This window comes from Anabrus simplex, chromosome 1 (genome assembly GCF_040414725.1).
Source record: "Anabrus simplex isolate iqAnaSimp1 chromosome 1, ASM4041472v1, whole genome shotgun sequence".
Taxonomy (NCBI): Eukaryota; Metazoa; Arthropoda; class Insecta; order Orthoptera; family Tettigoniidae; genus Anabrus; species Anabrus simplex.
The window spans coordinates 382,069,882-382,090,720 of NC_090265.1; the positions used below are offsets into that span (position 1 = coordinate 382,069,882).

At 37.7% G+C, this 20,839-nt stretch overlaps 1 protein-coding gene across 2 annotated transcripts in view; it reads left to right on the forward strand.

Moving 5' to 3' along the window:
• Positions 1–20,839, forward strand: part of LOC136866361 (RNA/RNP complex-1-interacting phosphatase) — a 31,131-nt gene that overhangs the window by 3,899 nt on the left and 6,393 nt on the right. For both annotated transcript variants that reach the window (XM_067143237.2, XM_067143247.2), the window contains exon 2: positions 4,094–4,170. The gene's annotated coding sequence lies outside the window, so the exon portion shown is untranslated. The remainder of the gene's footprint in view (positions 1–4,093; positions 4,171–20,839) is intronic.

The following is a 20,839-nucleotide window of genomic DNA, read 5'->3' on the forward strand; positions in this document are numbered from 1 at the left end:
GGAGTAACTTACCAAGGGAGATGTTCAATAAATTTCCAGTGTCATTGAAATCATTTAAGGCTAGGAAAACAACAGATAGGGAATCTGCCACCTGGGCGACTGTCCTAAATGCAGATCAGTATTGATTGATTGATTGATTGATTGATTGATTGATTGATTGATTGATTGATCTTCAAAATTCTGTGTTTCTTCAATGTTTCATCACTTGAATGCACATCAGTAATTTCTTCTCTACTTTCTGGGTTTCTTCATAGTTCAGTTTTCCACACACTATATTGGTCCTGCAACATTTGTTAAAAGAACAAAACAATCTCAACACTATCTTACCATTCGTACAATCATGGAGTACTTCGAAGAGTTGCAATGATGATGAGAAGTTTATCTTCTCACATGATTTATTGGAGACATGGTTTTCTTCCTCTCTGCCTTTATTTTATCTGGTGCCAGTTTCTTTGATATAGGCCATTCACTTTGTTCTTTCCTTAAACATTGTGGCCCTTCCCACCATTGGCTCTCTTGTAACATCTTTGCGTTACAGCCTCTGGAAAAAATGTCTAGAGGGTTCAAACATTCAGGAATATGATGCCAGTCTATAGGACAACTATGCAGTTTAATCTCTTATCCAGTTGCTGATGAATATGTTCCACTTCCCTTCCTTTTGTATGCATGCCAGCACAATTGTTGAATTGCTCCAGTAGTAAGTTTTGCAGTTTAAGAGATCCAGTCCATTTTTAACGTGACATGCAAGTCGAGTGGCAATGGCTGCTGCTAGGAATAATTGTTAGCTGCTTTACGGGTGCAACTCTTGCATTACATTCCACAAGATGACCTGAAATTTTCCCTGCAAACTCTGTCCAAAGGAGGACACAGGCAGCAAAGCAAATGATACTTTACTCACATCACTGAATATGTGTAGAGTCTTTTCATTGACACAAAAGGGCCCTATAGAAAGCTGGGAATACTACAATCACTCAAATGATGTAAATATTTTTACCATGTGCTGGGAATCCTACAATTATGCAGAGGATGTGAATGCTTTAACCTTGTGAAAAACTGCTGAGTTAAATCTACAGGCAGCTCAACATCCCAACCACATTTCAGTTTCCAAGTTTGCTGTAGGATCAACTTCAAAATAAGAGTAGTCAGACAGATATATCCCACAGGGTCAAATATTCTGAGTTATCAACAATAGGACTCTCTTTCTGACAGGTTCACCAGGTAATATAAGTTCGGTAATGTCACAAAACAATGTTTTCAGTGTCCTTAAAACTAAAAAACACCTAAAACTGGAATAATACTCTCACCTTCAGTGTTCTCCCCAGAAATTTTCGTCAGCCAGGTGGCAGGAATGAGTAGCCAGGGGGGGAATACTACATAGATGAATATAACATTTCAAAATATTCCCCTCGGTGCATTAACAGTGATAAGAGACGGGTAAACATTAAGTACATTATTGAACTGATTTAGTGTTATTGTTACGAACAAGACATAACAGAGTATTATGAACTTCTAGTATTCAATTCTTTTGAAATGTGGTGCTGGCAAAGAATGTAACACATACCTTGGGCAGCATTTCACACTAATGATTCCGTTATAAACTAGCTCAACCTCAGAATCAGATTATCATCAATATGTAAACAAAGAGTTTTACAATTCTTTGGACACACTATGTGATGTGGGAATGACGGCATAGAAAAACTGATTGTTCTTGGAAATGTTTCCAGCAAGAGTCCTCGACGAGTTCCCACTCGATGGTCGAATATTATCTGTGTATAACTGGGTTCCGCATGTCTGGCCAAGAATCGCAAGGAATAGAGGCAACTGACCAACAGCCTCATCGCAGATCACGATCCTCAGAATTGTTAGAACGATAAGAGAAGGAGTGTTCTACTGCTCGTTCATCACCCTGTAACACCGGGTTAACACTCGGTTGCTGTGGAGTGGCATACAGATTTGTGATGTCATGCAGAATCGGGTGGTCGCATGCGATTCTGCGCTAATTCAGGCACCGTTCGCACACGACACTACGTGATAGTCAAGCTAAACATTTAAACTCCAATGTAATTGATGCAATTATGCTGACAGTAGTGATTTATAATTTAATTAGACAGTTTCACAGTATTAAAATTCTCATTTGGAACACCCAGTGACTCAAATATGCATTAATATTATGTTACTACCATATATCTAGGTTATGTTAGCCAAGTGGTCTCAAATTGGCAGGGCGGTGCACGCTTTAGAAAGGTCCTAGGGAGAACACTGACCTTTCTCAGGTCTACCAAAAACATGGGAGCAGCTATCCACCTTCTAAGTTCACTGTTCTGATACCATCAACAGACTTATTGACTGACTCTTCAGCTTCAAGGCTAGTTATCTACATAAATAATCAAAAGATCTGCAGTCTGTTTCATTTCTTGTGAGTATGATTTAGATGATGGGTGTTAGTAGCTCCCAACAGGAAAGGTGGATGTCTGAAAGTGATCATTTCCTGCTCCACCATTGGAAGTTTAGAAAATTTCTAGTCATGTGCTTGAGCCCGGCTTGAGCTACTGGAACATATGATGTCAGAGTTCAAACAAGTTTGAGCTTTGTTCGAGCTTTAGTGTGTCCCGCAACGTAGCGGCTTGCTCTTGCTGACACCCAGAGAACTTGAGAAGGATGTGTAAGAATATTTTGCTGAACAGTACAAGTTTGTCCTCTGTTTACTGTTACTTCCGTGACTTGTGTACATAATATCACTTCAGCCCATATCTGTATTTTGTAGACAGTCAGAATTTGTGTTTGTGCAATGATTCATTGCAAATGCCTACTGAGACTAAATGAATCGTCTACTAAAATATGTTGCTTGGAGAACAAACGAATTGTCTACTAAAATGTGTTGCTTGGGCCATATAAAACAGGAGGAGGAAAACAAACTGTATTGTCTTAACATTACAAGTGTCAAAATAGTTACATATTTGAATAATTATAACACTAAAAAATTCAGTGGGGCCAATGACCTAGATGTTAGGCCCCTTGAAACAACAAGCATCATCATCATCATCTTCAAAACATTCAGTCTTCAGTTGTTGACACATTTGTCATCAGTTCATGTGAGTCATCTAGTATACTATTACTAAAAATGAGATGATTGCACTGCTTAAATTGAAAAATATGACATGCCTAAAGAGAAAATTACTGGTTTAGGTAGAAAATCTTATTTAATTCGTCATGGTTTGGGTCAACGTCTTCTCCCAGAACCTCTTCATTCTCTCTCTCTCCTGCCCTGTACTTCAGCGGAGATTTCAGTATCCTCTTGTGTTGTCTCTCATCAGTGCGTCTCTGTCCCATTCCTGTAACTTTCTCTGTCGTTAAGCTCCAGCATATTGGTTGGTGTATATTTATTTCTCCGGCTCTCTGTCCCTTACACCTTGATTCCCATCTCAGTCTAGTCCTTCCAGTATTCAACAACAACCCACTTGATTACTATCTTTCCTGTCATTCTACCCATTGTCTCCCATACTTTTCTGGTCATTCTTTCCATGTCCATGTCCATCCTGAACAAATGTCCAGCAAATCTTGCTCTTTTGTTATTTCTTCTGAGATCATCCTCATGTTTCAGTACAGTTTGTGCCTTGATCTTTGTTCCCATCTTTCGCCTCCTTTTTTTTTTTTTTTGTCCCAGTATCTTCCTCAAGATTTTTCTCACTTTCTCCAGTTGCTATGCTCATGCCTTCCTAGTGTCATCGTTCCCCTCTTTATCATTCTTGAGTATTCTGTCAGATGTTTTCCTTTGGTATTCTGATTTCTTTTTTCAACAACCCTGTCCTTATCTTATGCATTTACGTATGCCTCATACTCCACATATGGATATCCTTGAGGTATACCACTAGTAACCAGTAGTCACTATCTAGACTTTCGCTTGAAATAACATGAACATTTAAACTATGTAATTACTACAGTATTGTTTTAAATCTGGTACTGCAGATTCAGTTCATTTTTACTAGAAATTACCCTTTGTAATTGAACTTAAAACTTACTGATTTGTAACCTGCAGCTTACATGTGACACTGACATGTTAAGTTTTAAAAATATATCTTTCCTCTCATTTCAGAAAACCTCTGTTATCAGCTGAGATATTCCTCGAGTTTATTGCAGTCCTAGTTCAAGGCTCAAGATCTACAGTGGCAGGTATGTTTATCGTTAGTCAAAACATTTTTATAGGCTGTTTATTGATACATTTGTGACGGATACAGAGCTTGTAAGCTGTGTGTGACAATCGTGGGGATCCTGCTGAGTCTGAATTGCTTATTCAAGCACTAACCTGAGTATATACTCATTTAGAGTTGTCATTCATCTTTTTGATTTTATATGGTTTTCACTTCCAGGCAAATGGAGTATTAGTTTGTCTTTTCATAGTTTATTACTTGTTAATTCCCAGTCCTAACCATAAAACCAGTTAAATAGATTTGGACAACATGAATTACGTGAGTCTTATCAGCGTGGTGTCATTAATGAAATGTTAATAATACAGTTGCAGTTCTTGCTTAGAAATATATTTGAAAGTGCTTTATTTTGTACCGAGCTCAATAGCTGCAGTCGCTTAAGTGCGGCCAGTATCCAGTAATCGGGAGATAGTGGGTTTGAACTCCACTGTCGGCAGCCCTGAAGATGGTTTTCCGTGGTTTACCATTTTCACACCAGGCAATTGCTGGGGCTGTACCTTAATTAAGGCCATGGTCGCTTCCTTCCCATTCCTAGGCCTTTCCTATCCCATCGTCGCCAAAAGATCTATCTGTGTCGGTGCGACGTAAAGCAAATAGCAAAAAAAAAACAACTTTATTTCAGTCATTGACAAGGTCTGACTAGAATAGGTCAGTCCATAAGCGATGGTTGCTGTAGCTACTGTCTGTGAATTTTTCAGATGTTTGGTTTAAATTCCACCATCTTTTGAAGATTTTCTTTGATTTCCTTTTTCAGCTTCTAGGAAGACTTTATCTCCTTCCTTTCATATATGTATTTTTAACATATCATTTCAGCCTCTTAGGGCCACGGCTATTGCCTGTCAAGACTTTCTGGATTTCCAGTATTCCTTCATCTTGATGGGGAGTAAATAAAGATTTCTAAGGTGGTGCAGGTTAGAAAGAAATGGTAAGGAATTGTTGTGGAAATACTCAGCAGGGCACAGAAAGCATCAAACTTTTACAATCAAGTCAGAAATCCACTCTGGGACTGCAAAATACCACAAAAAACAAAAGCAACCCTGTACCACACCTACTTCGTACCGATTCTCACATGTAGTTTAGAGACATGTACTGTATGAAACAATGACTACAGCAAAATTCAGGCAACAGAAATGAGATTCATTAGAACTATGAATGAAACTACTCAAAAGGACAAAATCAGGAATGAAGTAAGCATTAGCAATGTAATAGAAGTGTAGACTTCACTGGTATGGGCACATTATGAGAATGAAGAGCAAGAGACCTTACTGTCCAAGGAGAAAGACCAAGGGGAAGGCCAAGGAAATACTGGATAGACACAGTGAAATCAGATGTGAAGAAGAGAGGTCTCAAATAGGACGAGGTCCTGGAACAGAAGATGTATGCAGACAGGAAGAGATAGTGAGCGCTTGTACACCACACCCGAGAAACTGGAGTTGGAAAATTACGATGATTATCATGAAGGAATGGTTGTGGAAGTAAGGAGAGATTGAACTAGAATATCAAATTTAGCAAAAAAAAAAGTCAGGGATAACATGATAGTATGCATAATTTGCAGTCATATGAATTTTAGTGAAAAACAGAAGGTATGTATAGTTACTTTAAGGCAGAAACAGGTTCTAGATGTGGCATTCCAGGAATCATTTCAGGATTTACGGAAGATTATTGGATAAGAGGAGGTTACTAATTCTAAAGGAGTACTTTAATATACCTATAATAATAATAATAATAATAGTAATAATAATAATAATAATAGATACAAAAGTTGAAAGCTAAAAGAAAACGACTGTAATTTATAAATTTCTGCGGATCAGCTTGCGGGTTTCCAACAAGATATAGCAGAAAGAAAGTCAGGTGATGCAGGAAATATTAGATTAGGAAATGAAGTCTTAAAGGAAGTAGATGAATATTGTTACTTGGGTAGTAAAATATCTAATGATGGTAGTAGTAAGGAGGACATAAAATGCAGGCTAGCACAAGCAAGGAAGGCCTTTCTTAAGAAAATAAATTTATTCACCTGAAACATTGATATAGGAATTAGAAAGATGTTTTTGAAGACTTTCGTGTGGAGCGTGGCATTGTATGGAAGTGAAACGTGGACGATAACTAGCTCAGAAACAAAGAGAATAGAAGCTTTTGAAATGTGGTGTTACAGAAGAATGCTGAAGGTGAGATGGGTAGATAGAATCATGAATGAAGAGATACTGAATTAAAATGGTGAGAGGAGGTCGATTTTGCGAAATTTGACCAGAAGAAGAGATAGAATTATAGTGCACATTTTAAGACACTCAGGACTTGTACAGTTGGTTTTTGAGGGAAGTGTAGGTGATAAGAACAGTAGGAGTAGACCAAGATACGAATATGACAAGCAGATTAGAGCAGACGTAGGATGTAGTAGTTACCATATAATCCCGAATACCACTCCCCACCGTATAAGACCCATACTCTAAATTTGAGACAGCAAAATATGGGGGCAAAAATAAAAATCAAATAACTTGCATACCTTTTTAATTTTCTTCAAATATACGACAAATATAAATTCAACAAGCTTACAGTGAATAAAGTCATCACAAAAATCGTAAATAAAATCGGTCCAGTACTCAGATAATTCACAATTCACCGTCGTCATCTGAAGTTTCACCATAGGAACTTTCATCACTGGCATCTTTCCACAAATAGTCGTCCTCACTACCGTCCACTGAATTTGAAATTCCACATTTCTTAAAGCTTTTGGATACTAGATCGTTGGGAATGTGCGCCCATGCGGTCTTGATCCAACTGCATATTAGTCCCACTTCAGGCCTCTTCACTCATCCGGTTGGTGTTAACGCGTGATCACCATCAGACATCCATTTGGTGTACAACTGTTTCATTGCAGTTTTGAAAGGCTGGTTCACGCACACATCCAACGGCTGTAGAACAGAAGTGAGTCCTACGGGAATTATTGCAAGATCGATTTTTCCTTTCCTCATCATATCTTTTATGGCGTCAGTTGTATGTCCTCGGTAACTGTCCAACACAAATATGTTTCATTTTTGTAACAAAACTCCCGGGCGACATTGCCAAACGCACTTCACCCAGACCTCAACTAACACACTGTCCATCCAGCCAGACTTATGTGTTCTAACAATAACACCGATCCGCAAGTTTCCTTTCGGAAGTGTTTTCCTTTTCAGAACCACATATGGAGAGAGTTTGGTTCCATCCACTAATTCGCACAACATTACCATGCATCATTGGTTTTCGTTAACACTTGTTCTGATGGTAAAACTTTTATAACCCTTCGTGTCCACTGTATTTTCCAATGGCATTTCAAAATAGACAGGTGTCTGGTCAGCATTCCCGATTTGCGACAGCAAATAAGAATTTTGCTTCCTCAAATGAATAATGTGATGCTGAAAGGTTATTAATTTTTCTTCATTTGTCCCAGGAGGACGTTGTGAAATAGACGTACATCTCCGAATGCACAATCCCTTACTCCGATAAAAGTTTCAGGTCCATCCGCAGCTTGCAGTAAAACCCTGTGTTTTGAGTTCTTTTGAGATCTCTAGTGCTTTCAATTTACATATTTCACTAGAAACACCATATCCTAACTCACATTTTTCTATCACAAATTTGTGGAGTAATTTTTCAGTTTCCGGAATCACTGCACTCCGCCCGCGGAACGCTCTGCGATCGCCATTACTTTTTAGAAGTTTTTCTTCCTTCCGCCAATCACGATAACACAATTCATCAGTATCGTACTTTCTGCCAACGGCACGATTTCCGTATATTTCAGCTTCGCTTACAACTTGAAGTTTCTCACGTACTGTAAATGACCGCAGATGCCGTTTTGAATCTATCGCTTACTATCGAGACAGCACTTTCACGGGACAGATAGAGAACTCGAATGTGAGCGAGGTAGACTTCCGTAACCAACAGTCTCAACTCTCGCAAAGTACGATATTCCACGAGATCAGCTATTCGCACATCCAGCATGTTTTCTAGAATGCAGCTAAAACACAATAAGACCTGAATGCCCGTTTACATGTGGTATATTGAGTGTGGTATTCGTATTCAAATCTATTACAATACTCCATGTAAATGTAGTAAATATTTGCGAGAATGAACGGCTTGAATAGGACCCACACCCAAGATTTAGAACCAATATTTTGGGGAAAAAGTGCGGGTGGTATTCGGGATTATACGTTATGTAGACATGAAAAGGCTAGCACATGATAGAGTGGCACGGAGAGCTGTATCAAACCAGTTTATAGACTGGTGACTCAAAAAACAACAACATAGCAGATACTTCATATTCAGGTCAGATGGACTGTATTGCTATTGGTTTATCCAAAGCATTTGATGGGATGGATCATGGGAGACTACTCATGAAAGTGAGGGCTATTGGACTAGACAAAAGAGTGATTAAATGTGTGGCTTCATGTCTAGAAAATAGAACTCTGAGAATAGAGTAGGCGAAGCATTATCTGATCCTGTAGTGAATAAGAGAGGGGGTTTTGCAAGGCACAGAATTATTGAATAACATATGAGTAACAACACAGTAAAGGTTTCCACCTATTCAATACAAAATATATTCACAATATTTTAAAATTACATGGAACTAGTTTCAACTCATCTAGGGGTCATCATCAGCCACATCAAAGCAAAGATCACTCTTGACGAAATCCTAAGAACATGTTAATTTTAATAGTAAGATTATTATGGAATAACAAGTGAATGTGGTAAATGAAAAGAGATGTTAGTATAGGACAGGTGAGTAATCTATATATGTATAAAATAGCTTGTCCTGACTGACTGACTGACTGACTGACTGACTGACTGACTGACTGACTGACTGACTGACTGACTGACTGACTGATTCATCATCGCCGAGCCAAAACTACTGGACATAAAGAAATGAAATTTTGGGGATATATTCATGTTATGATGTAGGTGTTCGCTAAGAGAGGATTTTTGGATATTCCTTCGGTAAGGGGGTGAAAATGGGGGTGAAATTTTAAAATGAGTGTATCTATATCTCAAAACTTTAAACGTTTACAGATGTAAAAATTGGTATTTAGAATCTTCTTTAAAAATAAGGAAACACGTATTTTTTTGTTTTCAGAAAATCCCAATATGAGGGATGAAAAAGGGTGAAAATGGGGGAAAATGGGTTGAATGCCTTTAATCAGGATACCGGTACTTATATATCTGAAACTGAAGATATTACAGACCTGAAAATTGGTACTTTCGATCTCTTTTAAAAATAAAGAAGCATGTATTTTTTTGTTTTTGTAAAATACAATTAATGGGAGGGTGAAAAGGGGGTGAATTTTTAAAATGAGTGACTCTATATCTCCAAACTTTTAAAGTTTGCAGATGTAAAAATTGGTATTTAGAATCTTCATTAAAAATAAAGAAACACGTATTTCTTTGTTTTCGGAAAATCGCTATAGGAGGAGTGAAAAGGGGTGAAAAATGGGTTGAATGCCTTTAATGAGGCTACTTATATCTCAGAAACTGAAGATATTATAGACCTGAAAATTGGTGTTTGGGATCTCTTTTTAAAATACAGAAACACGTATTTTTTGTTTTTCTGGAAAACCCAATTAAGGGGGGTGAAAAGGGGGTAATATTTTAAAATGACTGTATCTATATCTCAAAACTTTTAAAGGTTATAGATGTAAAAATTGGTATTTAGAATCTCAATTAAAAATAAAGAAACACTTATATTTTGTTTTCGGAAAATCGTAATAGGAAGGGTGGTAAAGGTTGAAAAACGGGTCGAATGCATTTCATGAGTCTACTTATATTTCAGAACCTGAAGATATTACAGACCTGAAAATTGGTGTTTGGGATCTCCTTAAAAAATAAAGAAACACGTATTTTTCTTTTTGTGGAAAATCCAATTAATGGGGGGAAGGGTGAAAATGGGGTGATTTTTTAAAATGAGTGTATCTATATCTCAAAACTTTTTAAGTTTATAGATGTAAAAATTGGTATTTAGAATCTCCTTTAAAAATAAAGAAACATGTATTCTTTTGTTTTCGGAAAATCCCAATAGGAAGGGTGTAAAAGGGTGAATAATGGGTTGAATGCCTTTCATGAGGCTACTTATATTTCAAAACCTGAAGATATTACAGACCTGAAAATTGGTATTTTGGATCTACTTTAAAAGTAAAGAAACACGTATTTTTTCGTTTTTGGAAAATCCAAATATTGGGGGGGTGAATTTTTTAAAATGATTGTGTCTACATCTTAAAATTTTAAAATTTACAGATGTAAAAATTGGTAGTTAGAATCTCCTCTAAAAATTAAGGAACACGTATTTTTTGTTTCCTGTAAATCCTAATAGGAGGGGTGTAAAAGGGTGAAAAATGGGTTGAATGCCTTAATTGAGGATACACATATCTCAGAAACGAAAGATATTACAGAACTGATAATTTGCATATGGGATCTCCTTTAAAAATAAAGAAACACGTATTTTTTAGTTTTTGAAAAGACAATTAATGGCGGTTAAACAGGAGTGACAAATTGGGGTGAATTTTTTGAAAGACTGTATCTATAGAATATCTTGGAAACATAAAATGTTACGGAGTAAAGAGTGAGTGTAAATCTCCTGTAAATGTAAAGAAATATAGGTGATTTGTTTTGGAAACTTCACTTAAGGGGAACTCAAAAGGGGTGAAATTTTAAAATGAGAATTTTTACAGTATATCTAAAAAAAACTTAACATGTTACAGAAGTGAAAAATGGTATTTTTTATCTCTATTAAGCATAAAGAAACGTGTACTTTTAGTTATCGGAAATACCACTTGGGTGGAGGGGGGGTAAAAGTGACTGAAAATGGTGATGAATTCTTTTAATTAGGCTACTGATATCTCAAAAATGAAGATGTTACAGACGTGAAATTTGATATTTGCAATCTGCTTTAAAAGTAAAGAAACACGTATTCTCGGAAAATCCAATGAAGGGGGGGGGGGGGGTTGAAAGAATTGAAAAATTAATTGACTGAATTGTATGAGAATACATACATCTAATAAAAACTAAAGTTGTTACAGACGTGAAAATTCTTATTTTGACCTCCTTTAAAAACAAAGAAGAATGCGTTTTGGTGGGGAAACCATCTTGGAGGGCGGGAGTGTAAAGGGGTTGAATTCCTTTCATGAGGACACATAAATCGAAAACTGAAGATGTTAGAGTCGTGATAATTGGTATTTAGAAGATCCTTTACTATTAAAGAAACAAGTATTATTTGCGGGAAAAGTCATTTAAAAGAGGGGGGGATTATTGCGAAATGAAGTGAAAAAACTGAATTATTTTTTTATCTCAAAACTGAAGGTAATAGACGTGAACATTGGTGTTTTTAATCTCCCTTAAACATAAAGAAACAAGCATTCTTTTAATTTTTTTGGTGGGGGGGGTGGCGGTAAATAAACTTAACGGCGGTGAGGTGTAGAAGGAGGTGAGACCAATTGATTTTACTGTTATTAATGTACTTATAAGGATCCTCCGTTGCTCAGGCGGCAGCGCACCGGCCTCTCACAGCTGGGTTCCGTGGTTCAAATCCCGGTCACTCCATGTGGCATTCGTGCTGGACAAAACGGGGGTGGGACAGGTTTTTCTCCGGATACTCCGGTTTTCCCTGTCATCAGCCATTCCAGCAACACATAATAGTAATAATAATAATAATAATAATAATAATAATAATATTCCGGACCGTCGTCAAATGTGCGGACCGCGCTGGAAACGGCTCCTGGACGGGTAATGACTAAGAATGCAGTCCGGCCGCGGGTTCAGTGCCGCCAAGGCACCCAATATGACACCACGCCGGATCTCCTGAAGGATTTCATCCATATTAAAAATATTATAGGAAAAGATGGCAAAGATTTACGGACCCAACTGACCGGGAGGAATACCTGAGCCTAGCCCGGGAAGTACGAAATCGATTGCTGGAAAGGAAGATTTAAAAGTGGGAGGAAACGTGCCATAAAATCATAGAAAACCAGTCAGATCGAGAATTTTGGTGGATTCTCGCAGAAAACGAGTCAGATCGCGAATTTCGGCGGATTATATATCTAATACAATAAGCATTCAATTATAAATTTCAGTATAATACCGTAGCGAAGCACGGGTATCTTGCTAGTAGCTAATAAATATACAAGGAATATACATAAGAGGTTTGGAAACAAAGTATAAAAGGGGGCTTAGTGTTGTAAAAATTATATAATCATGGAAAACAGTAAGTCCTTATAATGAAGAATGCAATGTGAAATGACACACATAAAATTATATATGGCTTAGGAAGAGTGGAGGTGGTTTAGGAGGGGAAGAGGGCTTAAGGAGGGGCTGAAGGGTGCAGGAGAAAAGGTAATTGTCTCTGAAAAGTACCTTTGATTAAATTTAGGATTGAGTTTTGGTTGGCTGCATTATTGTTTCTGAGGAAAGTGATAAATAGATCGAAGAGTATGTTGGGTTTCTCTGAGATTTCATTGAGATTGTGACTGGCTTTAAAGTATTGGTCTAGGTGTATGTAGTAATTTTCCATTATGTCGAGTAAAGGGCCCTTGTTTGCTAATACGAGGATGTCCATGTCTTGTTCGATATTGGTGAAATTATGGTTATAATCTTGCATGTATTGGCCGATGGCTGAAAACTTGTTGTATTTTATTGCGTTAGTGTGCTCGTGGTATCTGATATTGAAGTTTCTACCGGTTTGCCCGATGTAGGTTTTTCCACAGGTGTTACATTTGATCTTATAAACTCCTGATTTTTAAAAACTGCTGGTCCTGTTGATGTGTGAAGTATTGTGTAAAATGTTCATGTTCTTATAATTGGTTTTGAAGGCTATTTTAACGCCTTGTTTCTTAAAGATATTGGTTAACCTGTAGATATCATTGTTGAACGTGAAGGTGGAAAATGTTAGAGGTTTAGTTGTTTCTTTTTTTAGGGTAGTTTTTGGGCGATATTTATGTTTATTGATTATCCTTTCTATAAAATGGTTGCTGAAGCATACCTATGTCCAAGAAAGATCTAAAGAACGAACTCAACACAATCCACAGAATCGCAAAATTCAATGGCTTCAGCAACCATTTTATAGAAAGGATAATCAATAAACATAAATATCGCCCAAAAACTACCCTCAAAAAAGAAACAACTAAACCTCTAACATTTTCCACCTTCACGTTCAACAATGATATTTACAAGTTAACCAATATCTTTAAGAAACAAGGCGTTAAAATAGCCTTCAAAACCAATTATAAGAACATGAACATTTTACACAGTACTTCACACATCAACAGGACCAGCAGTTTTTTAAAATCAGGAGGTTATAAGATCAAATGTAACACCTGTGGAAAAACCTACATCGGGCAAACCGGTAGAAACTTCAATATCAGATACCACGAGCACACTAACGCAATAAAATACAACAAGTTTTCAGCCATCGGCCAACACATGCAAGATTATAACCATAATTTCACCAATATCGAACAAGACATGGACATCCTCATATTAGCAAACAAGGGCCCTTTACTCGACATAATGGAAAATTACTACATACACCTAGACCAATACTTTAACACCAGTCACAATCTCAATGAAATCTCAGAGAAACCCAACATACTCTTCGATCTATTTATCACTTTCCTCAGAAACAATAATGCAGCCAACCAAAACTCAATCCTAAATTTAATCAAAGGTACTTTTCAGAGACAGTTACCCTTTCTCCTGCACCCTTCAGCCCCTCCTTAAGCCCTCTTCCCCTCCTAAACCACCTCCACCCTTCCTAAGCCATATATAATTTTATGTGTGTCATTTCACATTGCATTCTTCATTATAAGGACTTACACTGTTTTCCATGATTATATAATTTTTACAACACAAAGCCCCCTTTTATACTTTGTTTCCAAACCTCTTATGTATATTCCTTGTATATTTATTAACTTTTACTCACCTGTCCCATACTAACATCTCTTTTCATTTACCACATTCACTTGTTATTCCATAATCTTACTACTAAAATTAACATGTTCTTAGGATTTCGTCAAGAGTGATCTTTGCTTTTATGTGGCTGATGACCCCTAGATGGGTCGAAACTAGTTCCATGTAATTTTACAATATTGTGAATATATTTTGTATTGAATAGGTGGAAACCTTTACTGTGTTGTTACTCATATGTTATTCTCAGTTCAATACGGACCAACAACATGAAATTTATAACCCTTAACAGAATTATTGGACCATTTTGTTTTATTATATATATATTATATAAATGATTCCATTAAAGATCTGGAATCACAGATAAGACTTTTTGTGGATGATGATATACTGTATAGAGTAATAAATTAGTTACAGGATTCATGCAACTACAAAAAAAACCTTGTAAGTTGTAAGATGGACAGCAGTCAATTGTGTGATGGTAAACTTGGTGAAAAGTCAGGTTGTAAGTTCCACCAAGAGAAAAAGTCCTCTCACTTTTAATTACTGTGTTGATGGGGTAAAAGTACCTTAGAGGGATCAGAGTAAGTACCTAGGTGTGAATATAAGGAAAGATCTTCATTGGGGTAATCGCATCGACGAGGCTGTGACTGAGGGGTACAGATCTCTTCATATGGCTATGAGGGTGCGTAGGGGTGTAGTAAGGATGTAAATGACAGGGCGTATAAATCACTAGTTAGACCCCAGTTAAGGTATGGCTCGTAAATGTAAGACCCTCACCAGGATTACTTGTTTTGAGAACTGGCATAGGTCCAAAGGAATGCGGCACAATTTTTTTCTGGATTTCCTACAAACTACTGTAGTAGTGTTATGAAAAATGTTACTATCCTCATGCTAGGAAACTTGGGAGTAAGGAGAAGAGCTGCTCGGCAGAGCGGTATATTCTAAGCTGTCAGTGGGGAGAAGGCATGTAATGATGTTAGCTGACTAATAAGCTTGAGTGGAGTCTTTAAGTTGGGAAAGATCACAGTTGGAAGATGTCAGAATTCAGGAGGACAAATTGGGACAAATATTAATTTATGGAAAGAATAATTAAGGATTGAAATATTTTACCGAGGGAGGGTGTTTGATAAATTTTCAGCTTCGTTGAAATCATTTAAGAAAAGACTATGTAAATTATAGGCAGTCTGCCCTGACGGCCCTAAATGCAGATCAGTGGTAAATGAATATGCAGTACTTTGCTCTTTGGAACACCTTGCGCCTGGTCGTCTTCCCACACTTTCCGGAAGATACTTTATCCTGTGTACAGAGGATCTGAACTTTCTTGAATTCAGTTTCTCGAGATACCGGCCGGATTCTCCTCACTTCGATTGCCCATGGAGTGATACATTTCCGAGTCATGAGAAGATCGAGAATTCGAGATACTATGGTGTTAGGCATTCAAAACAGATGACCTTAAAACGTAAAATGACGCTTTTTCGTATTTAGAGTACAGCTCTGCATTTGCCCTCAGGCATTACTCACACTAAAATATTTTATGTGGGCTGAGGATCTTTTGATGAAATTTCCTTTCTTACATTTGGATCCTCTGTACCTTACTATGATGACTAAGGACCAAGCTTTCAAAAGCATATAAGGGTTTAGTGCAGTGGCAGTATTTGGCCTGCCATGAGATTGATAACTGGGTTGTCAGAGATGAAAAGCTGTTCCCATATCTTTAACCCAATATTTCAGGGCTTCTTCCTCTGATACATTAAAGGAAACTCTTTCTCCAAGATACTTACATAAATGCAATGTTTGATTTTTCTATATTTGGTGTCGAGAAATGCAGTGGAATTATGACGGTCAGATATCATTACATCAGATTTTTGTTTTTCAAAAGAAGTCTGAAGACCTACAGCTTCAGTTACGTCTTGTAACATTTCAGCCTGGAGGCAGGCGATGTTGTGGTCATCTGCCATTAGGACCACCTGCAAATGCAAGACAGTTGATATTCACTGATTTGGATCCAGTGCCCAACTTAATACCATTATTGGGTAGTCTCTTTTCCACTCGCAGTTGACCTTTTCAAGAACACAGTTGATGATAACCCTTAGTGAAAATATCTGTTCGCAGCAGGTCTTACAGAAACTGGCTTGTTACTCACCAATCTGCGTATTATTATTTTCTTGATTTGTTATGTCCAACTAAGGAGCGCGTTTGGACTTATTAACATTTTTTTTTCTTCTTTTCCCAATATCTCTTCATCCTCTCGCTTGTTCCGTTTTATGTTGTTCATTCCACCCTGTATTTAGTCGGGTGGGCTTCACAGAAAATTTGTGTTCGTGAATTAAGATTCTGATTTTTATTCTATCTTGAATGGTTTCTTCATTAATGCCAAATTCATTTAGGTCTTCACTGATTTCTTTTAGCCAATTATTGTGATTTTTCATTGATTATTATTAATTTTTTTATTATTATTATTATTATTATTATTATTATTATTATTATTATTATTATGCTTCTTCCATTACAGCCTCTGTAGGACCATGATTAGCTTTGTCAGGTTGGGGGTGGTAGAATAACACCCACAGTATCCCTGCCTGTTGTAAAAGGTGACCAAAAGGGGCCCCAGGGGTTCTCAACTTGAGAGCGTGGTTTGGCAACCATGAGGCCTTTAGCTGAGTCCTGTGTTTGCTTCCACTTACTTGTGCCAAGCTTCTCTCTTTCATCTATGCTATCCAACCTCTTTTCGTCTACTCTAGTTCTTTTCTGACCCAGATGCTATTAAAGCATTCAAGGGCTAGGGAGTATTTTATTTTCACACCATGTTTTTCTCTCTGATAAGTGTTGTATAGAGGATGGTTGCCCAGTTGTACTTTTTCTTAAAACAATAATCATCACACCACCTCCACCACCACCTCTCTTTCTGTCCTGTTCTTCAGCTGAGATTTTCAATATCCTCCTCTGTTGATTCACCCATTGGTGTTTCTCTATCCTATACTGGTTCCTTTCTCTGTCGTTAAGTTCCGGGATATTGGCTGGTGTATATTTATTTCTCCAGTTCTTCGCCCCTTCCCCTTGATCCCCATCTCAGTCTAGTCCTTCCCAAGTTTGACAACTCATCTGGTTCATATCTTTCCTCTTATTCTACCCATTTTCTCCCATACCCTTCTGGTTATTCTCTCCATGTCCATCCTGATCACATGTCCAGCAAATCTTGCTATTTGAAGTATCGGTATTTATTTCTTCTGAGATCGTCCTCATGTTTCAGTACACAGTTCGTCCCTTGATCTTCATTCCCTTCTTTCGCCTCCTTTTTTTTTTTGGTCCCAGTATCTTCTTTAGGATTTTTCTTTCTCCAGTTGCTCTGCCTCATGCCTTCCTAGTGCCATCATCGTGACTGCATACGGTACCACGTTTCTAGTTTTTTAATTGTACATTGCTCTGGTCATCATGTATGTTTTTTGTAAATGTATATGCAATTTTAAGAACCTCTTTAATGTAGATTATACTAGGACACAAAAATTGTTTGTATATCTCTACAAAATACAGCTGATTACTATAAAAATCGCTGTGCTGAATGAAAATCTATGATATCTATAAAACAAGGATAAACTGTTTTTTATCTATGGGATCTATAAAAAAAGGATAATTATTTTAAGCTAATTTAGCTCTGAAAGATAACTGCAGTGCTTAAATGGTTACCATACTGTAAATTTATAAAAAAATATTATGGTAGGTCCCTATTCTTGAAAATCTGTTTTATGCCATCAAGACAAAAAGAGAAACACTTGCCACTGGACAATTTTCTCTTGTCCAAACTGTACCGCTCTTCAAAAACCAGTAGTAATCCTCCATCAATACAGGATTCTGCTATTAAACAGAAAACTTTTGTGACTGTATCCTAATAAAACCGTTCTCCCTATTCGTCACTCACTAAGCTCGATAGCTGCAGTCGCTTAAGTGCTTCCAGTATTCGGGAGATAGTGGCTTCGAATCCCACTGTCGACAGCCCTGAAGATGGTTTCCTGTGGTTTCAGATATTCACACCAGGCACACCGTAATTAAGGCAACGGCCGCTTCCTTCCCACTCCTAGGTCCTACCTGTCTCATTGTTGCCAATAAGACCTATCTGTGTCAGTGCGACGTAAAGAAACTTGTAATCATCACACAGCACCCAGATTTCCAGAAGTCAAGTCTAACACTAGTGTAAATATTGTCAACAAGAGATTTGTAACATTTGTCCTTCCTGTCACCTGAAAAGTATTTGCAAGTACCTAACCATTATTTCCACATGTATTAACTTTCCAATCAGTCATCTTTTTAAGAATTTCCTAATCTGTGATTGTACAGCAGTAACTTAGTATACAATAAATTTGGAAACATTTCTCTGAAATAGCGTATTTACGCGAATAATCTCTGCATATTTCTTTAAAATATGAGGTACGAAATTGGGGTGTGGGTTTTATTTGCGTCAAGGTTGGCAAGTTTAAAAGATAGTATTTTACAGAGTAATTTGAATTCAACATTTCTCCTTGTTACAATAGAATGCGTCTTCCGGAAAATGCAGGGGTAGCTTTCCGCACTCTCTTTCACTTCGTTGTGTCGACAGTGTGTTTCATAGTTCCTAAGTTCGAATGAAATCGTGATTCTTTTGTATTCAGCGTTTTAAGGAAGGCCACAATATCACGTAACAGGCAGTGTGCGGAGAAGCAGAATCTGCGAACACTGGCGATGCCGACAGTTGGCGAAAAATTGTGGTTCATAATTATAATCAATTCGTGCGCACCGAACAATACTCTCAATGCCAATGGAACTTCATTGTTTTTTATGGCCAGCCAAAACGGAGATTTCTGCAGGAGATGGGATCACTGTACTGTGTTGCAATGCAGACGGAAGCAAAAGACTTCCTCCCCTCGTCAAGCCAGGATGTCTTAAAGGCGTCGCGTTTCCCATTTTCACACTAGGCAAATGCTGGGGCTGTACCTTAATGAAGGTCACGGCAGCTACCTTCCAGCTCCTAGGCCTTTCCTAGCCCATCATCGCCATAAGATCTATCTGTGTCGGTGCGACGTAAAGCCAGTAGCAAAAAAAAAATCAAGATGACTGATGTTCCCCCCCTACTTGATGTGATGTAATCAGTCTTCCCAGGCAGCTACTAGGTGCTTCAATTACCTTCACAAGAAGAGGAAGGTACTAGGCAGTGCTCTGAAAATAAATAAATAAATAAATAAATAACGCTCTACAGTTTGTTGGATTGTATTTGCACTTGCACCCTCTGTGGTCTATCAAACGGTACAGTGCCATTATTAACTTGGAATTTCAGAAGCTCTTTCGGGTTGAAGATTTCTTTACAAAATGTGGAATGTACGCTCACCATCCTATCCGTAAGTGTTGTTTGATACTTCACAGTACTCGAACCTTGCATTTACGGATACCGGTTCCCTCTTGAAATGTGATCAGTTTGCTGTCCCACACAACATATTAAGGCCCGGTTTCACAGTTTGAGTTTAAGCCGAAGCTTTAGTAAGCCACGCACGCCGCTTAAGCAAGGCTTACTCTTTGGCATAAACACTACGAGTTTCACAGTAGGGGGACCATGTGCAGCTTTACTAAGCTGAACATCTCCGAAGTTGGTAATGCTTGCGCATGCGCAATTATTCAATTCTCATCTTTGTTTACATCTGTAGCCTATGATTGATTGACTTGTAGGTTATACATCGTTTATCAGCCAAGATAATTTAGAAAAATGAACGGAAAATGTGATTCCAATAATAGTAACAAAAATAAAGTTTAAAAAAAGGTCACTCGCCCGTCCTGCTGACACGTATTACCACTACAGTCTAAAATGGCCATAACTTCTGAACCATTCATGCAAATAATGTACTGATAAGGTTATTGTAATCCTTATAAAATACTGGAGGAGGTCAAACAATTTATTTCGATGAGGATTTCGAGGATAATATCGAAATATTTATTTAATGTTAAGGAGTTATATTTTTTACCGCTGAGTACAGCATAAAATCACTTCTAGAGGGCAAACGGTTGGAAATAGGTATATAGCATCGCGGACTTTTTTGTAGAGGTTTCTATGCTCTACAATTCGTACACTTACACTTGGGGTCTATCGTTGATGGTTCGCGCAGCGTAAGCCAAGAAAGCAAGTGACCGACCGACATTTTTGTCTCTTTACTGTATATCGGAACACGGAAACTTATTTCACGAGCTTCGAAAGATATTCGGAAATATAAGTTATTTAATGTTAATGTTATTGGTTTTACGTCCCACTAACTATGAATTTGAGCACCTTCACCACAGGACTGAGACAGGATCGAACCTGCCAAGTTGGGCTATAAGAAGGCCAGCGCTCTACCATCTGAACAGAATCCTTAGCTTAAACCTCAGTTTCATACAGCTTAAGCCAGACACAGATAAGCTCGGCTTACCACTTGCACTCCCCACTGTGAAACTCGTCCAGAGTTTAAGCTCCCGCTTAAGCCCGATCCAAGGCTTAAGCGTATACTGTGAAACCGGGCCTAAGAGTTGTTAGTGTTGTTTTAAATTACTCTGTATAATATATTAAGTAGAAATCCATATATTTATGTATATTGGGAGGGCATGCAACCCTGCCATTGCATGGGCCAGCTGCCACTTCTTTTATATGGATTTATCATTTTTACAGTGAGTATAATGTTAAGAATGCTAGCAGTTAATTTAGATGAGATGTTAAATAA